Consider the following 14845-nt stretch of genomic DNA (forward strand, 5'->3'; position numbering starts at 1 on the left):
TTTTTTTGACTGTTTCCTTGGCTGTGCAGAAGCTTTTTATCTTGATAAAGTCCCACAAGTTCATTTTATCTTTTGTTTCTCTTGCCTTTGGAGATGTGTCATGAAAAAGTTTGCTTTGGCCGATGTCGTAGAGGTTGCTGCCTATGTTCTCCTCTAGAATTTTGATGGATTCCTGTCTCACATCGAGGTCTTTCATCCATTTAGAGTTTATCTTTGTGTATTATTATTATTTCTAGCTCCACTTCTTAATTTTACAGGTACAAAAACTAGGGCTCACAGAAATGAAGGAGATCCCCCAGGATGAGAAGGTGTGCAATGCCCGGAAGCCTGAATCTCCTACAACCTGCCAGCCAGCCAGCGGGTCAATATACTATGATTCCGCCTTGTCCACACCACTTTCGGAGTCTACTTTGCCCACATCCCTGGGAGGGGCAGCCCCAGAGCCCAGGTGCCCCACCCCTTAGAACCAATAATGAGCACCCGGCATAAGCTGAGCCCTTCAGATACTCTCTCCCAGGAATCTAAAATATAAAATTGAGAAACAGATGGAAACAGTGAGAACCGCACAGCTGGAAAGCCAGGTGGGCCCCGGGCTCCATGGAAGGGGAGGATGGAGCAGAGGAACTGCTCAGCAGAGGGGCACACACGGAGCAGTGAGGAGGGGCAAGCAGAGACAGTGACCACAGCCCTGAGAGAGGAACAGAGTGAAGACAGGAGCTGCCTGACAACTTTAAAGTGCCAGATGGGGGCGCCTGGGTGGCTCAGTCCTTGGGCGTCTGCCTTCAGCTCAGGGTGTGGTCCCGGAGTTCTGGGGTCGAGCCCTGCATCAGGCTCCTCTGCTGGGAGCCTGCTTCTTCCTCTCCCGCTCCCCCTGCTTGTGTTCCCTCTCTTGCTGGCTCTGTCTCTCTCTGTCAAATAAAAAAATAAAATCTTAAAATAAATAAAGTGCCAGATGGCTTCCCTGAGCACCTCCTTGGCCTTGTACTTGGGGTTCTTTGTGTGGACTTTTTTTATTCCTTGCAGCCAAGTGATCCAGGTTTGGCCTGATTAAATTTCTGTGGGTGACAAGCAACAGGAACCCAATTCAAACTGCCTTGAGGAAAAAGGGCCACTGTGCATAAGCATGTGAGATGACTCACAGGCAGGGCTGGAAGGGCAGCTGGGCCCGGAGAGGGCCAGGGCCCAAAGGTGGAGAGCTCTGAGCCAATCAGGCAGCTGGTTTCCCAGGGTTACTTCTCCCTTCTAGGACCAAGCAGTCTTGGCTGTCCACCTCTCTCTGTGCCCACGATTCCTGCTTCTCTCAGTCTGGCATTTTCTGCCCTCCTTGTGCAAAGCCTGAGTTTACCTCACCTCAGTTCCAGCAATGCATGGAAACTGAGACCAGCAACTGTCAGTCCCAGGAGGGAGATTCCGTTGAGTCAGTTTGGTCCTGTGTTCCCCCCAGGTGCTGTTACTGAGGTGCAGAGATCAAGAAGTACGGACATGGCTTCGGGCCCTGCCTTCCCTCCCCCACTGAGGATGGAGTGAGAGAAAGGCCGTGGTAGGGAGCTGGGGAAAATCCTGAAAAGTCGTCTTCTCATTGACTAAGGCAATGCCTAGCATTTGCTTGGACACTTCTTTTGATTTTTATTTTATTTTATTTTATTTTTATTTTTTTAAAGATTTTATTTATTTATTTGACAGAGATAGAGACAGCCAGCGAGAGAGGGAACACAAGCAGGGGGAGTGGGAGACGAAGAAGCAGGATCATAGCGGAGGAACCTGATGTGGGGCTCAATCCCATAACGCCGGGATCATGCCCTGAGCCGAAGGCAGACGCTTAAACAGCTGTGCCACCCAGGCGCTCTGATTTTTATTTTAAATTTAAGAAACAACGATAAGAAGTGTGTTAGGACTGCCAGCAACTGTTCTGAGTTCTGCACAAACACTGACTTCTTGACTTAAAACAACCTTACGCAGCATATACCGCGACTATCCCCATGGTATAGTGGGTGGGAAAATCCGACTTCACATAGCAAAGCTATTCCATCTTGGGGCAACTCTACTATATCCATTAGAACGCTTTTCTTTATATTCAGTTATAATCGGTTTGTAGCTTGCAAGTAGTTGTCCTAGTTCATTTTCATTTGCTCTCTCAGAGCGATCTGTACCTTCTCCCAAGTGACAGGCTTTCAAATCTCTCTCATGCAACTCAGCCTGCTAAATACAGTGCGGTCTTAAGTCATGAACAGCAGGACCTGTGCCAACACTCACTGGTTGTGCAGCCCTGGGGCAAGCCACTTACTCTCTTTAAACCCCAGATTGCTCATCTGTGATACAGAAACAATTGCCTTACCTTACTTCCCACACTTGCAGGGAGGTGGGTCAGTATGGGGTTGGTGGCACGGAACGGTAGGGGAGGGAGAGTCTGGGGGCTGTGACGGGGAAGAGACAGGGACAGTGGGTGGGAATTGCCTGGCTCCCAGAGAAAAACCACCGGCAAAGCCCCTCTATTGCTCACTCCCTCACCCTCCCTTTTTGCACATGTTCATCGGTCTGTCAGCTCCACCTTTTTCTCCCGTTGACCAAGAATTCCCAGGCTGTTATTTGAAGTCACCTTTTGAGACCTTAGTGATACCTGTGCCTTTAATTGTTTATGTCATGAGTGTTCATTTGCTAGGCTTGCTGTAACAAAGTTCCACTAAAAGGGTTCTGCACTCAATCCCAGTGATGGAGGAGGAAAGGGAGTCCCCACACCAACAAGCAATTCTCCAGACACCAGCTGGGGAGCCTCCAATTTAATTCAATTCTGACACTGTCTGTGTGGAGATAACATTAGATCCCACAGGTCAAGGGGTCAGTCCTACAAGGCTCCCTGCCTCACCACCCTTGAGATGCCAGCTACAAATTAGGATTGTCACCAGTGCTTCTGACCGACCAATAATTCCCTCCTTGGCTTTCAGTAATTTGCAAGAGCAGCTCACAGAACTCAGAAAAACATGTTACCCATTACACCACCAGTTTATTGTAAGTGGATAAAATTTAGGAACAGCCAGAGAGAAGAGATACACAGGGCAATATATGGGGAAGGGCACTGAGCTTCCATACCCTCTTCCAGAACACCAGTATCCCAACAAGTCCAACAACCCAGAAGTTCTCTGTACCCCATCCTCCTGGGCTTTTATGGAGGCTTCATTACATACATATGATTATTTACATCATTGGCCATCAGTGATTGATTCAACCTCCAACTGGTGTTTCTTTCCTGGATGTCTGGACTGACAGGACATGGGACTGAAAGTTCCAACCCTCCAATTACATGGATGGTTCCTTTGCTGCCCAACCCCCATTCTTTTTTTTTTTTTTTAAGATTTTATTTATTTATCTGACACAGAGAGAGAGAGTGAGAGAGAGAACAAGGAGGGGGAGTGGCAGGAAGAGGAAGAGGGAGAAGCAGGCTCCCCGCTGAGCAAGAACCCTGACTCAACCCTCGATCCCAGGATCCTGGGATCATGACCTGAGCCAAAGGCAGACCCTTAACTGACTGAGCCACCAGGTGACCCCCTGCCTTTTTAAAAAACAATTTTAAATTTAAATTCAAGTAATTATCATAAAATGTATTATTGGTTTCAGAGGTATGGGCCTGTGGTTCATCAGTCTTATATAATACCCAGTACTCATTACATCACATGCCCTCCTTAATGTCCATCACCCAGTTACCCCATCCCCGCACCCCCCTCTCCTCCAGCAACCCTCAGTTTGTTTCCTGTGATTAAGAGTCTCATGGTTTGTCTCCCTCTCTGGTTTCATCTTGCTTTATTTTTTTCCCTCTCTTCCCCTAAGATCCTCTGTTTTGTTTCTTAAATTCCACATATCAGTGAAATCATATGATACTTGTCTTTCTCTGATTGACTTATTTCACTTAGCAAATACCCTCTAGTGCCATCCACGTCATTGCAAATGGCAAGACTTCATTTTTTTAATGGCTTCGTAGTATTCCATCTTCTTTATCCATTCATTGATGGACATCTGGGATCTTTCCATAGTTTGCCTACTGTGGACATTGCTGCTGTAAACACTGGGGTGCAGGTGCCCCTTCGGATCACTATATTTGTATCTTTGGGGTAAATACCCAGTAGTGCAATTGCTGGGTTGTAGGGTAGCTCTATTTTCAACTTTTTAAGGAAACTCCATACTGGTTTCTAGAGTCCAGCCCCCATCCTTACAGCGTGGACCTACAGCCCCCTCCGGTATGCCTATGTCCAGAGTGGACCACTAGCAGAAAGAGGCTTAACCTGGGGAGGGATATCAGGGAGAACTTTTTTTTTTTTTTTTAAAGATTTTATCTATTTATTTGACAGAGAAAGACAGCCAGCGAGAGAGGGAACACAAGCGGGGGAGTGGGAGAGGAAGAAGCAGGCTCCCAGCAGAGCAGGGAGCCTGATGCAGGGCTTGATCCCAGGACCCTGGGATCATGCCCTGGGCCGAAGGCCGATGCTTAAGGACTGAGCCACCCAGGTGCCCCAGGGAGAACTTTTATCCTGAAATTCACAAAACGTTGAAATGGTTGATGAGTGTGAAGAGACGTTGGGACAGTCATGAGGTATCAAAGGCTCTCTGGATCTCTTGACACTCTGGGGCCACAATGGGAGTGAAAGAACAGGTGAGGCAGCTGCTGTCAGCTCTGGAGAGCCAAGCCCTGCTTCCTGGCACTGGAACTCTCTTCGGACTAAAGAGGAAAAAGGAAAACGTATTTATGCTAGACTCTGGATAGATTATCTTGGGTCTACCCCTGTGTAGTGTCTCCTGACTTAACACACTTCCCATCAGCTCTTTTCCTCATCATCTAGTTTCGGCTAACCTCCTCTCCCCTCTGCCCCATTAGCAAAAGTAATGCGAAGAGATGCCAAAGACAGCAAAGTAGGAATGTGTCGCACCCATCGTGGCACACTCCCTCTGATGGGAAGACCTGTGAGAGGCTGCATTCCCAGATGCAAAGGAGATTGGAGAGCTGGGATTAAGCATGGGTGGACACGTTTGTACTCCTTATCTCTGACTCACGCTTTCCTGGGCCTGCCCTGCCTCCCATCTCCCTTCAGTTCCTCTTGGGCAACATTCACCAGCTGAATCCTGCCCTGTCCCTGTCCAGACCTGTAGCCCTTCAACAGCAGACTCATGCAGCCAGAAACAAGTTGGCTGAGTTAAAAACCCCAAGTGTCCATGGGCGCCCAGTTTCCTTTAAGCCCTCACTGTTGAGACCTAGTTTCTAAAATGGGTCATCTGCCTTCCTCCCTGTTTACCAATCCCCTTCATGGCTGGCCATGCGGCCTAAACTCCAGCCTGCTCTGTTGAGGCAGGTAAGTCGTCCTCAGGCACCTTCCACGAGGGGTTAAAGGCAGACCAGTGTTCTTGTAGCTCTGTGCATGGCATCCCCTACCCTGGGAAGAGATTAGCTGGGCCGACCGTGCTACTGTCCCCATTCCAAGTCTTGGTATATACATAAGCCGGGTTCTTGCTGCTGCTGTACCACTCACAGCATGGGCCCTTTCTGGACAGTGGCCCCTGTCTGCTTATACGTGCCCAGCATGTTTGGTCACTATTATTCGGTAAGCTTACTTTTCATGTCAGGGCCCATACTTAAAACGGAGAAGGCTGAACATTAGTGTTCTTTTGAACAGCTAAAGAGTTGAATCATTTCCCACATCAGTAACATTGCTCTTTGTTGAATGGGACTGGGTTATTTTTGTCATCAAAATCTTAACTTTGGAAGGGCCTAGGTGGCTCAATCGGTTAAGCATCTGCCTTCAGCTCCCGTCATGATCCCAGAGTCCTGGGGTCGAGCCCCATGCCGGGCTCCGTGCTCAGCGTGGAGTCTGTTTATCTGTCTGTCCCTCCCTCTGCTCCCGCTCTCTGTCTCTCTCACACACACGCATGCTCTCTCTCTCTCAAATAAAAAAATAAGTAAAATCTTAAAAAAAAAAAGAATCTTAACTTCGGGCTCCACAGAGAGCCCCAGGAACTGTGACTTTAACCCCAGAGCTGCCAACTTTTCTAAATTGCTACACTTCAGTTTAGGAGGTCTGGGTGAACCTGGGGAGGACATTTTAGGGATGATGACAGCAATGGGAGAAAGAAAAAAATGTGTAAGGCTAGAGCAGTGATATAGGTAGGGAATTAGTTAGTGGGCCTGGTGCTGTCTGTCATGTAATAGTTCTCTCTGGCCATCTGTGTCTCTGTCTCTCACTATATATATATCTGATTCTATTCAGAAAAAATGTATAATGTGTTTATAATTTAATTCACCAAAGAGGATATTCCTGACAAGAGAACTACCAGTTTATCAAGACATAAATGAAAATTGAAATATTTACTTAGAATTTTTTTTACACTTTCTTTGTTGAAATGTAATATTCTTATGCAGTAAAGTGTATAAATCTTTAACGGTCAGCTTGATGTCTTTTTAAAGGTGAAATGTGCCTGCATAATCACCTGTCAGATCAAGTTATAGATCATTTCCTGATCAGGATCCACTCTTCTGACTTCGACTACCAAGGATTAGTTTGTCCAGTTTGAAATTTACATAAATAGATTCATAGAGTATATATTCTTCTGGGTCTGACATTTTCCTCTTAACTTCCTATCTATGGGAATCATTCATGTTTTGTGTAGCAGTTTACTCCTTACTGATTTCTATATAGCGTCTCATTTGTAAATATATCACATTATTATTTATCCTTGCAACCAAGCCAGGTGCCATAGGGCATATTAGTATGTAAACAGATAAGTTAATTCCCATGTCACTTTGCCATGTGGCCCTGTACCTTTGTGTTATGACATCTAGTCAGTCAGCATGGTGGACCTGTGGTTTGCACATAGCAATAATTTATCTGCACAGGGAAGTGTGTGTGAACACATAAATATATCTCATTAAACCAAAATAAATATATTCCTAGCTCATTTTCCTCTCAACTGAATTTTTAAAAAAAAAATTCCAGCAGCCACTCCAGTTCCACCCCACATGGGGGGACGTCTGATGGAAACAGCATCAGAGTAAAACTGACAGGTCTAAATGATCGTGAGCAAATAGCTTACTTTTGCAAAATTTTCAAAATGACCAAGTCAACCCATTGCAAGGGCCCCTTCAAGGGCCACGGGAGGAGGCAGAGTAAAGGAAGCTTTCTGAGCTGCAGCCGCATTAACTTCTTAGCAAACCCACCCGCAGGAGAAGATCACGTATCGGATTGGCGGCCAGGCTGCCGTCAATGTCTGTTCCTGCCACTGAGGGCTGGTTTAATATCGTCATCTTTTCATGGTCTGGACAGAAATGCCAGATAATGGAACAGCTGTTACAACATTAAAAAATTGGTGAGCTAATCATGTTATCCCTAGAGAGGAAAGTTTTTGTTTTTTTCACATCAAAAGTCTAGGGCAACCCTGGGTTAGATTGTGACAAGATGACACCGTTCCCCAGGCATAGATCTGAGACCCTGTCCCACCTCTGATGAGGGAACAGAAGGCCAGCTGAGGACAAAGCAGAAACTGACACCCCGCCCCCCCCCTCACCAAGGGCTGTACCTGACATTCCTCAGGCACTCCTGGCTGCCCTCAAGGACAAAGAAATAGTTAACCTATAGATACCACAATCCCTCAGTTTACAAATGTCTTAGCAGTTTACAAGAACGAAGCATCTCTACTAATAACCTAGCTTCCGGAAGGGAATGTAGATACAATTAAATGTCCCTATAATCTGCAGCCTCCAGGAAGTTCCCAACTGTCTTCATGTTAATGCCTTACTAGAGGGGTAAACAACCTTAACTTGACAATGGCAAGGCCTCCGGTATCTTTTGAGTTTTCTTTAACATATGAAAGTATTTCTCAACCTCCCTTTTTCCTAACCTNCATGTTAATGCCTTACTAGAGGGGTAAACAACCTTAACTTGACAATGGCAAGGCCTCCGGTATCTTTTGAGTCTTCTTTAACATATGAAAGTATTTCTCAACCTCCCTTTTTCCTAACCTTCCCCCAACCCCATAGTATATCATCAGCCACCCCTCACAACCCGGGGCAGCAGCTCTTTCTGCCCATGGGTCCCGTCCCCGTGCTTTAATAAACCACCAATTTTGCACCAAAGATGCCTCAAGAATTCTTTCTTGGTCATTGGCTCTGGACTCCACCCCACTGAACCTCAGGTGTATTCCGTGTCCTCATCATCTGGCGCCCATACGTGGGGCTTTGAGTCTTTACATCCGGACTCTGAACTTCGGTGCAAAATTGGTGAGTAGTTTCCCTTTTCTCCCTTTACTCTCCTTTCTGGGGCTCTTCAAGGAGTACAGTCTTATTGGAAGACTTTCATGTCGCTAGGTTAGGCCGCAATCCTCTAGCCCATGGCTACTCTATGGGGAGGAAAAAGCCTGCCTTTTGGCTGGAAGTTAGTACCCTGGCCGGGATGGTAATAAGACCCAGAAACTCGATGCCCCCTTTGTACTGCTGTCCTTATACAAAGTCATCTGTCTTGGGCACGGGACAGCCACCTAAGTGACTAGCACGGCTGCCAATCTTAAGACTCCCGTGTGAGGTTTCCTCCTGATTGATCTAATGCGATCCCCTCCACATTCCTGATCTAGCTGCTTCTGGCCACGGGACCTCCACGCGGAGCTGGCCGAAACCAGTACCCGATTGAACTAAAACCCAACGGGGGACCGTTTCCCAGGGAAGTTGGCTGTAAGGACCACATGTGTTGGAATGTCACTTAGAACATGATGGATTTCTGTCTTTACTGTTTTCCATCAATGTCCTCTACTAATTATTTAGGCTACAAAATTTGTTAATTCCCCCTTGTTAAACTTTTCTAGTTTTCTCCATGGGTTAAAAACAGCTGGTTCTTCAAGGCAAGATAAAATAAGGCATGACCTTCATGGCACGACCTTCAAGGCATAGTATTTCAGTCCATTCACCAGGCACCCATCGGCAGCCTAGGATGCGGTGGGGTAGGGGAGGGATGCCGGCATCCTTCCTATGGGCCTTTTACGGCAGAAATGCCTTCACGGGAAGGCAGGATTGTGATCAATATGCGATGTTTTGTTTGAGGGACACCTCCGGTCACTTTTGACACACGGGAACCTCTGACATATCCTGTGTGGGACACCACCCAGAGTAGGGGGGGATTTGGTAATGGACCTCCTTTACTTTTCTGAGCGTGGCCCCAGTAGGGTGCTTCTTCGGTTCCCAAGGACTCTCCCTTGGGGTGCCTTCTAACCCATTGGAAACAATTCGGATTGCAAAATTTAGGAAACCACTGAGCTCCTGTAACACTGCTCAGCCTCAGTGGGATCTATCGTTTAGATCTCTTCTGGGNTTAGATCTCTTCTGTAAGGAAGAGGGCAAATGGACCTAGGGTACCTTCATTGCTCGTACCTAGGCCTTCTTTGCTCTGCACCAGGACCCTGACCTATGGGCCTCTTGCAGAATGTGTTTGCCCGAATGGGTCAGCTAGTAAACTTTCTCCTGACATATTGGGTGATAATTATCTAAATATGCCTCCTCCGAGGAAACCCAGGTTCCTGGAGGAAACACAGGCCATCCCAGACAAAGGGGACTTGACTCTCTTCTGCCACTGTTCCTTCTAACAGATGTGGGGGGCTTCTCCCTCACTCATTTCCCGGGTTAATGGCTATAACTGGAGCCAACTGGTTAGTCTCCCTCAGGACGGAGACTTTAAGGAATATTCCCAAGCAGCTGCTGAAACTCCCTTTGTTTCGGGGAAATTCCGTGTTCTCTGGCCCGACACGGACTGCCTATTCCCCCTTGTTGGCAGGAAAACATGGCGTCTCCTCCTGTTGGAGCTGAAGCTGATGAGCTCAAAAACTGGGAACCCTTTCTCTGCCTTCTGGCAGCACTTTGTCTCCACTGTCTCCCCCTCCCCCTTCTTTCTGCACCACCTGGGTGCGGCCTCCATGACTGGCTTCTGTACCATCCTCGGTGCCTCAGGCACCATGGCTCCTACCCACACCATCAAGGAGCAAGAAGAGCACCCCCTGGACTTAACACCATGCACTCCAGGTTTCCCCACCAGTGTCTCAGGTAAAAATTGACAATGGGGAGGATCCAGGTGGAACATAATTCAGTATTTAAGTTAAGCTTGTTGGTTTAATTAAAATAGACATGTCTTTAAGTTATCAACACTATGTGTAAAACTTCAGTTCTATCAAGGTTTACTAAAGGTCAAACTTGTTACCTCTGTTGTGAGTTGTTAGTAAAAATATGACTAAAATGATGGTTAATTGTCTGTCTCAAAGTTTTCATGGGTAATTGTTAAAATAGCTTGCTTTCAAAGTCTTCGGTAACCTGAATCTTTATTGCTTGGATGGTAAATGGAATTGAATTTGTTGGACATCTAGGTCTTTCTAAAATAGTATACAGTGCTAAAGCATTGATTACTGGATGTAGGTTTGTGCTTTTGACTCCTTATTGCAAAGAAATGAAGGATATTTAAATCTGTTGGTAAACATGTTTTGTGCTTAATTGATTCGTAAATTTGCCATCTAAACATTTTGGTGTTACTACTTAGTTCTCACTGGAGACGAAGGTATCTAAAGAGTGCAAAATTCTACTAAATGTAATGAAGGCTGATGGAAATAAGGGAAGCCACTCTGTATGTACAAAAGTAGGAGATATGTAAGAAGGTAATTTTGTCCTAAATAAGATGGTGGTTTGGAAAGATAGCATGGGATAAAATCTGAATGCAAAAGAAAGTTGTAGAAGGTTTATGATGGGATAACTTTGGAACGGAATTTTATGCATGGTCAAGACAAAGAGTGAAATGAATGGATTTTTAAAGTACAGTGGTATGATACATAAGTTTGCTTTCTCTCTGTTCAAAAGTTCAAAGGTTTTTCGAATTGTTCACCTGCTCTGGATAAGAAANCCTGATGTGGGGCTCGATCCCACTACGCGGGATCACGCCCTGAGCCGAAGGCAGAAGCTTAACCGCTGTGCCACCCAGGCGCCCCTAAAAGGAGCTAAGTTTTGCTAACAACTATAGAACCCTAAATATTTGCCTTTCAAATCTCTTATTGTCACCTTGGTTAAATATAAGTAGTTTTGTAGTGATCTGTAATTCTGTTCAGGCATGTGCTATAATTTTAAGGTTTTAACAAACTTTACCAAGATTTAAATTGTAAATGAAGTCTCTTTAACTCAGTAGGCCTTTTTCTTTGGTATGCTAAGTTACTCTGGAAGCACTGTTAAACAAATGATAAGCCTTAGGTTACATTTGGGTAAATAATATAATTATTGTAGAAATAATATACATACAATTCCTAAAGTTTTAATATAAGGTCATCATCACTCTATTCTGGCTATTGAAGTGTTATGTGTCACAGAAATAACCTGACTTCCTTGCCAGCTATATTGTAAACTCTCATCTCAACAGATCTCAAACCATGTCCATTCTGCGTTTTTGTTATTTATAATTGTTCTTATTGTCTTGCAAAATGAGTTTCATTTTCAATGAAATTCATGTAAAGGACTTTAGGACAGATACAGGTATCTTTATACAACCCTAAAACAGGTATCTTTATACAACCCTAAAACATTTTGAAATGGGTAAAAATTTCCAGAACTAACTAAAGCTGCATTCAAGCCAAACAAGAATTAGTAACATAGGACTAAATTAACTAAAAGATTACAGTGTTGTGACTCTTGTTTAAAACATTATTGGTTCTCTATAATGTTTGCTCTCCCAGATTGAGGAAACTTTATCTTAAGACATCAGTGATACACAGAAATAATAATAAAGTGAATTAAAGCATTTAACTTTCCTCTCTACCTGAACCCTCTGAAATTAAAAAGGTCTCAGTAAGTATTCTTTCTGCCATGGCAATCATAATCATTTGCATAAGTTCAATAAGTATTGTTCTCCTTGTAACAGCACACCATTGGAAACACTGGTTATTTTACCAAGGCTTTGGCTGGAATGTCATATTTGAGAGACATACATAGACTCAGATATGACCAAACAGTTTTCAGGAACTAAGGTTGACTGTATGAAACCTGGAGCCATAAAGCCCCTTGGAAATGTTGGCCTGATACCTTGCTTACAGAGTTCCCAGCAGCCTCCCAGGTGAGTAAAGAATGTCACTTCCTGGCAGGTGCAGGAACCTCAGGATACTCTGGGGACCTCATGAAGAGGAATTTGCCCAAATCTACAGGTATCGCAGGCACGTCTGATGGCAAGTACTTGGCTTGGCTTCTGGCCTGGAGAGGCTACTAAAAGTTCAACCTGGAGATTCCTTATAAAAGTTCCAGCAAAGCAGATTCTAAAAGATCTGTGTGATCAGTCACTATTCTTGCTGAGCTTATGTAAATAACTATGCCAGGTCTGTTAAAACTGGACTTGTTTTGCAAACAAATTAGTCCTGATTTGGCTATCTCTGGAAATGAGGGTCATTTTAGAGAGAAAAATTATGTTTAAATAACCCACCTTTGTGGATGTTAAATTCTAGATCCGATTGTCCTTAAATGTTTGCTTAAGCTAGACAACTTGAGGTAAGCTTAAGCGAAATAGCTTTTTTTCTATTTCTATACAATAGCTCATGTATAGATAACCACCATGCTTTTTATTCTGTGGGGCCAATAACAGGACCCTATGGGCATATAATTAATTATTTGAACAACTGGTGATTCCCCAACAAAGCTATCACCTTGACCAATTCTCTGTGGCTGGGATGATGAAATCACTCCTTAAAAGCCAGAGCATACCCCACTCCATAGGGTTAACTTTGGGCTTGTGGAGATAATGCATGACCCCACTTTCCTTGTGATTGGACTGGATGATGACTTGGGGATCCCCTTATCTCTTGACAAGTCTTCTCCCCACTCGCCAGTGATTCCTTGTTAAGATATTAAGGCTAGACCTCAAACAAAGAAGGCTTCTTAATGCTTTCATCCTGCATAGTTATATTTAATTCTAGAAGCCACCTTTATGGATGTAAAATTATAAGGAGAGGCTTTAACCGAGCATACAACAGCCCTCCTGGTAAAAGGAGCCTCAAAGCTCACTCTGGGACAGTCCCTTACTGTAGTGACTTCATGTCAGGTCCAAGACCAAAGGCCACCAATGGATGATGGGATGCCGACTTATTAAATACCAGACTATGCTTATAGGTGCACCTGAAATAATGCTTAAAACCTCTCACACGTGAAACCCAGCTACCCTTAAGCTTGGATCTGACCATTGTACTTCTATAGAGCGTAACTGTTCAGAGGTTATTGATCTTGTCTATTCTAGTCAACCAGATTTAAGATGTCCCTATTGAAAACACAGAGGACAATTGGTTCACCAATGGTAATAGTTTCATGGAAAAGAGGGGTAAGAAAAACTGGGTATGTTACAGTCAAGTCTAACTCAAGACTGTTGAGGGCAAAGCCCTGTCAGCAAACATGTCTGCCCCCAAAGCAGCATTAATAGTGCCCACCTGTGCTTTGCAATTGGCAAAAGCCTTAAAAATATTTATACTGACTTCAAATATGGTCCTCCACGCTCATGGTGCAATTTGGGGGAAAAATGGGGATTATTATCAAGCCATAACTCCCCAATCAAATAGGGGCCTGAAATCATTGCATGTATGGCCCTCCAAAACCAAGTGGCCCTTGAAATCTTCTGCAGTTCAAGGAGGCCCAGTATTATATGACTGGCTCCTGGCTGGGACCCGATGGCTATGTAGCTCTAATCTGGCGGTGGCTTCCCCTAGGCTGGATAGGCTACTGTACTCTGGGTTTTGCCTAGATGCATGGATGCATTATTAAAACCATTACCAACCTTCCAAATTTAAAACCATAGTGGACATGTTCTGTGTTACATTGGTATGACCACTAGCATCTATCTTTGTTACCTTTTTGAGACTGGAGAATGTTGTTTGGCACATGGAAACTCTTAAGTACATGGTCGAAGCCCTAAATGACACTCAAAATAGCGTTTCTCTATTAAATGCTAGGGTAATACAAATATGTAAAGCAGCTTTAAGAAACAGAATATTAGATGTTTTTAACTGCTACATAAGGTGAAACTTGTGCTAGCATAAAAACAATACTGTGTATACAGTCCAGATTACAACAAAACATATCTGGGTTTCTACCTGACATGAGTACTCAAAATGGTGCTTTAAACGATCACTTTCCTTTAGTGATTGCTTTAAACTCCTGGACTGGAGGAAAATTATTTAGGTCAACTATCAAAGACCTTTTATTCAGATCGCTCTTCCTCCTTCAATGTTAATCTTATTTTGTCATTTCCAGTGTCTCCCTAGTGCCAAGACTCCTTCACTGCCGTGACTTCCGGCTAACAGATGATCCCTTCTACTCAAGGAGGTTCATCTATGTTGTCCGTGTTGGATTCAGCTGCCTCCCCCTTTTGTGACTTCCCTATAAATTCCCCAAACTGACCAATATTGACCCATAGGTAGGGACTATGGGACATCTCTACACCCCTATCCAGCAGGAAGACATTACAGAAGATGAGACCTTCCTTCTTCAACAACCTTAAAGATTTAAGGGTCAAATTGTTCAGGAGGGAAATGATAAGGGAACAGAAGGCCAGCTGAGGACAAAGCAGAAACTGACACCCTGCAAGCCCCCCCTCACCATGGGCTGTACCTGACATTCCTCAGGCACTCCTGGCTGCCCTCAAGGACAAAGAAATAGTTAACCTATAGATATAGAGACAACAATCCCCCAGTTTACAAATGTCTTAGCAGTTTACAAGAAAGAAGCATTTCTACTAATAACCTAGCTTCCGGGGGAATGTAGATACAATTAAATGTCCCTATAATCTGCAGCCTCCAGGAAGTTCCCAGCTATCTTCATGTT

Source organism: Ailuropoda melanoleuca, chromosome 10, assembly GCF_002007445.2.
Source record: "Ailuropoda melanoleuca isolate Jingjing chromosome 10, ASM200744v2, whole genome shotgun sequence".
Classification (NCBI taxonomy): domain Eukaryota; kingdom Metazoa; phylum Chordata; class Mammalia; order Carnivora; family Ursidae; genus Ailuropoda; species Ailuropoda melanoleuca.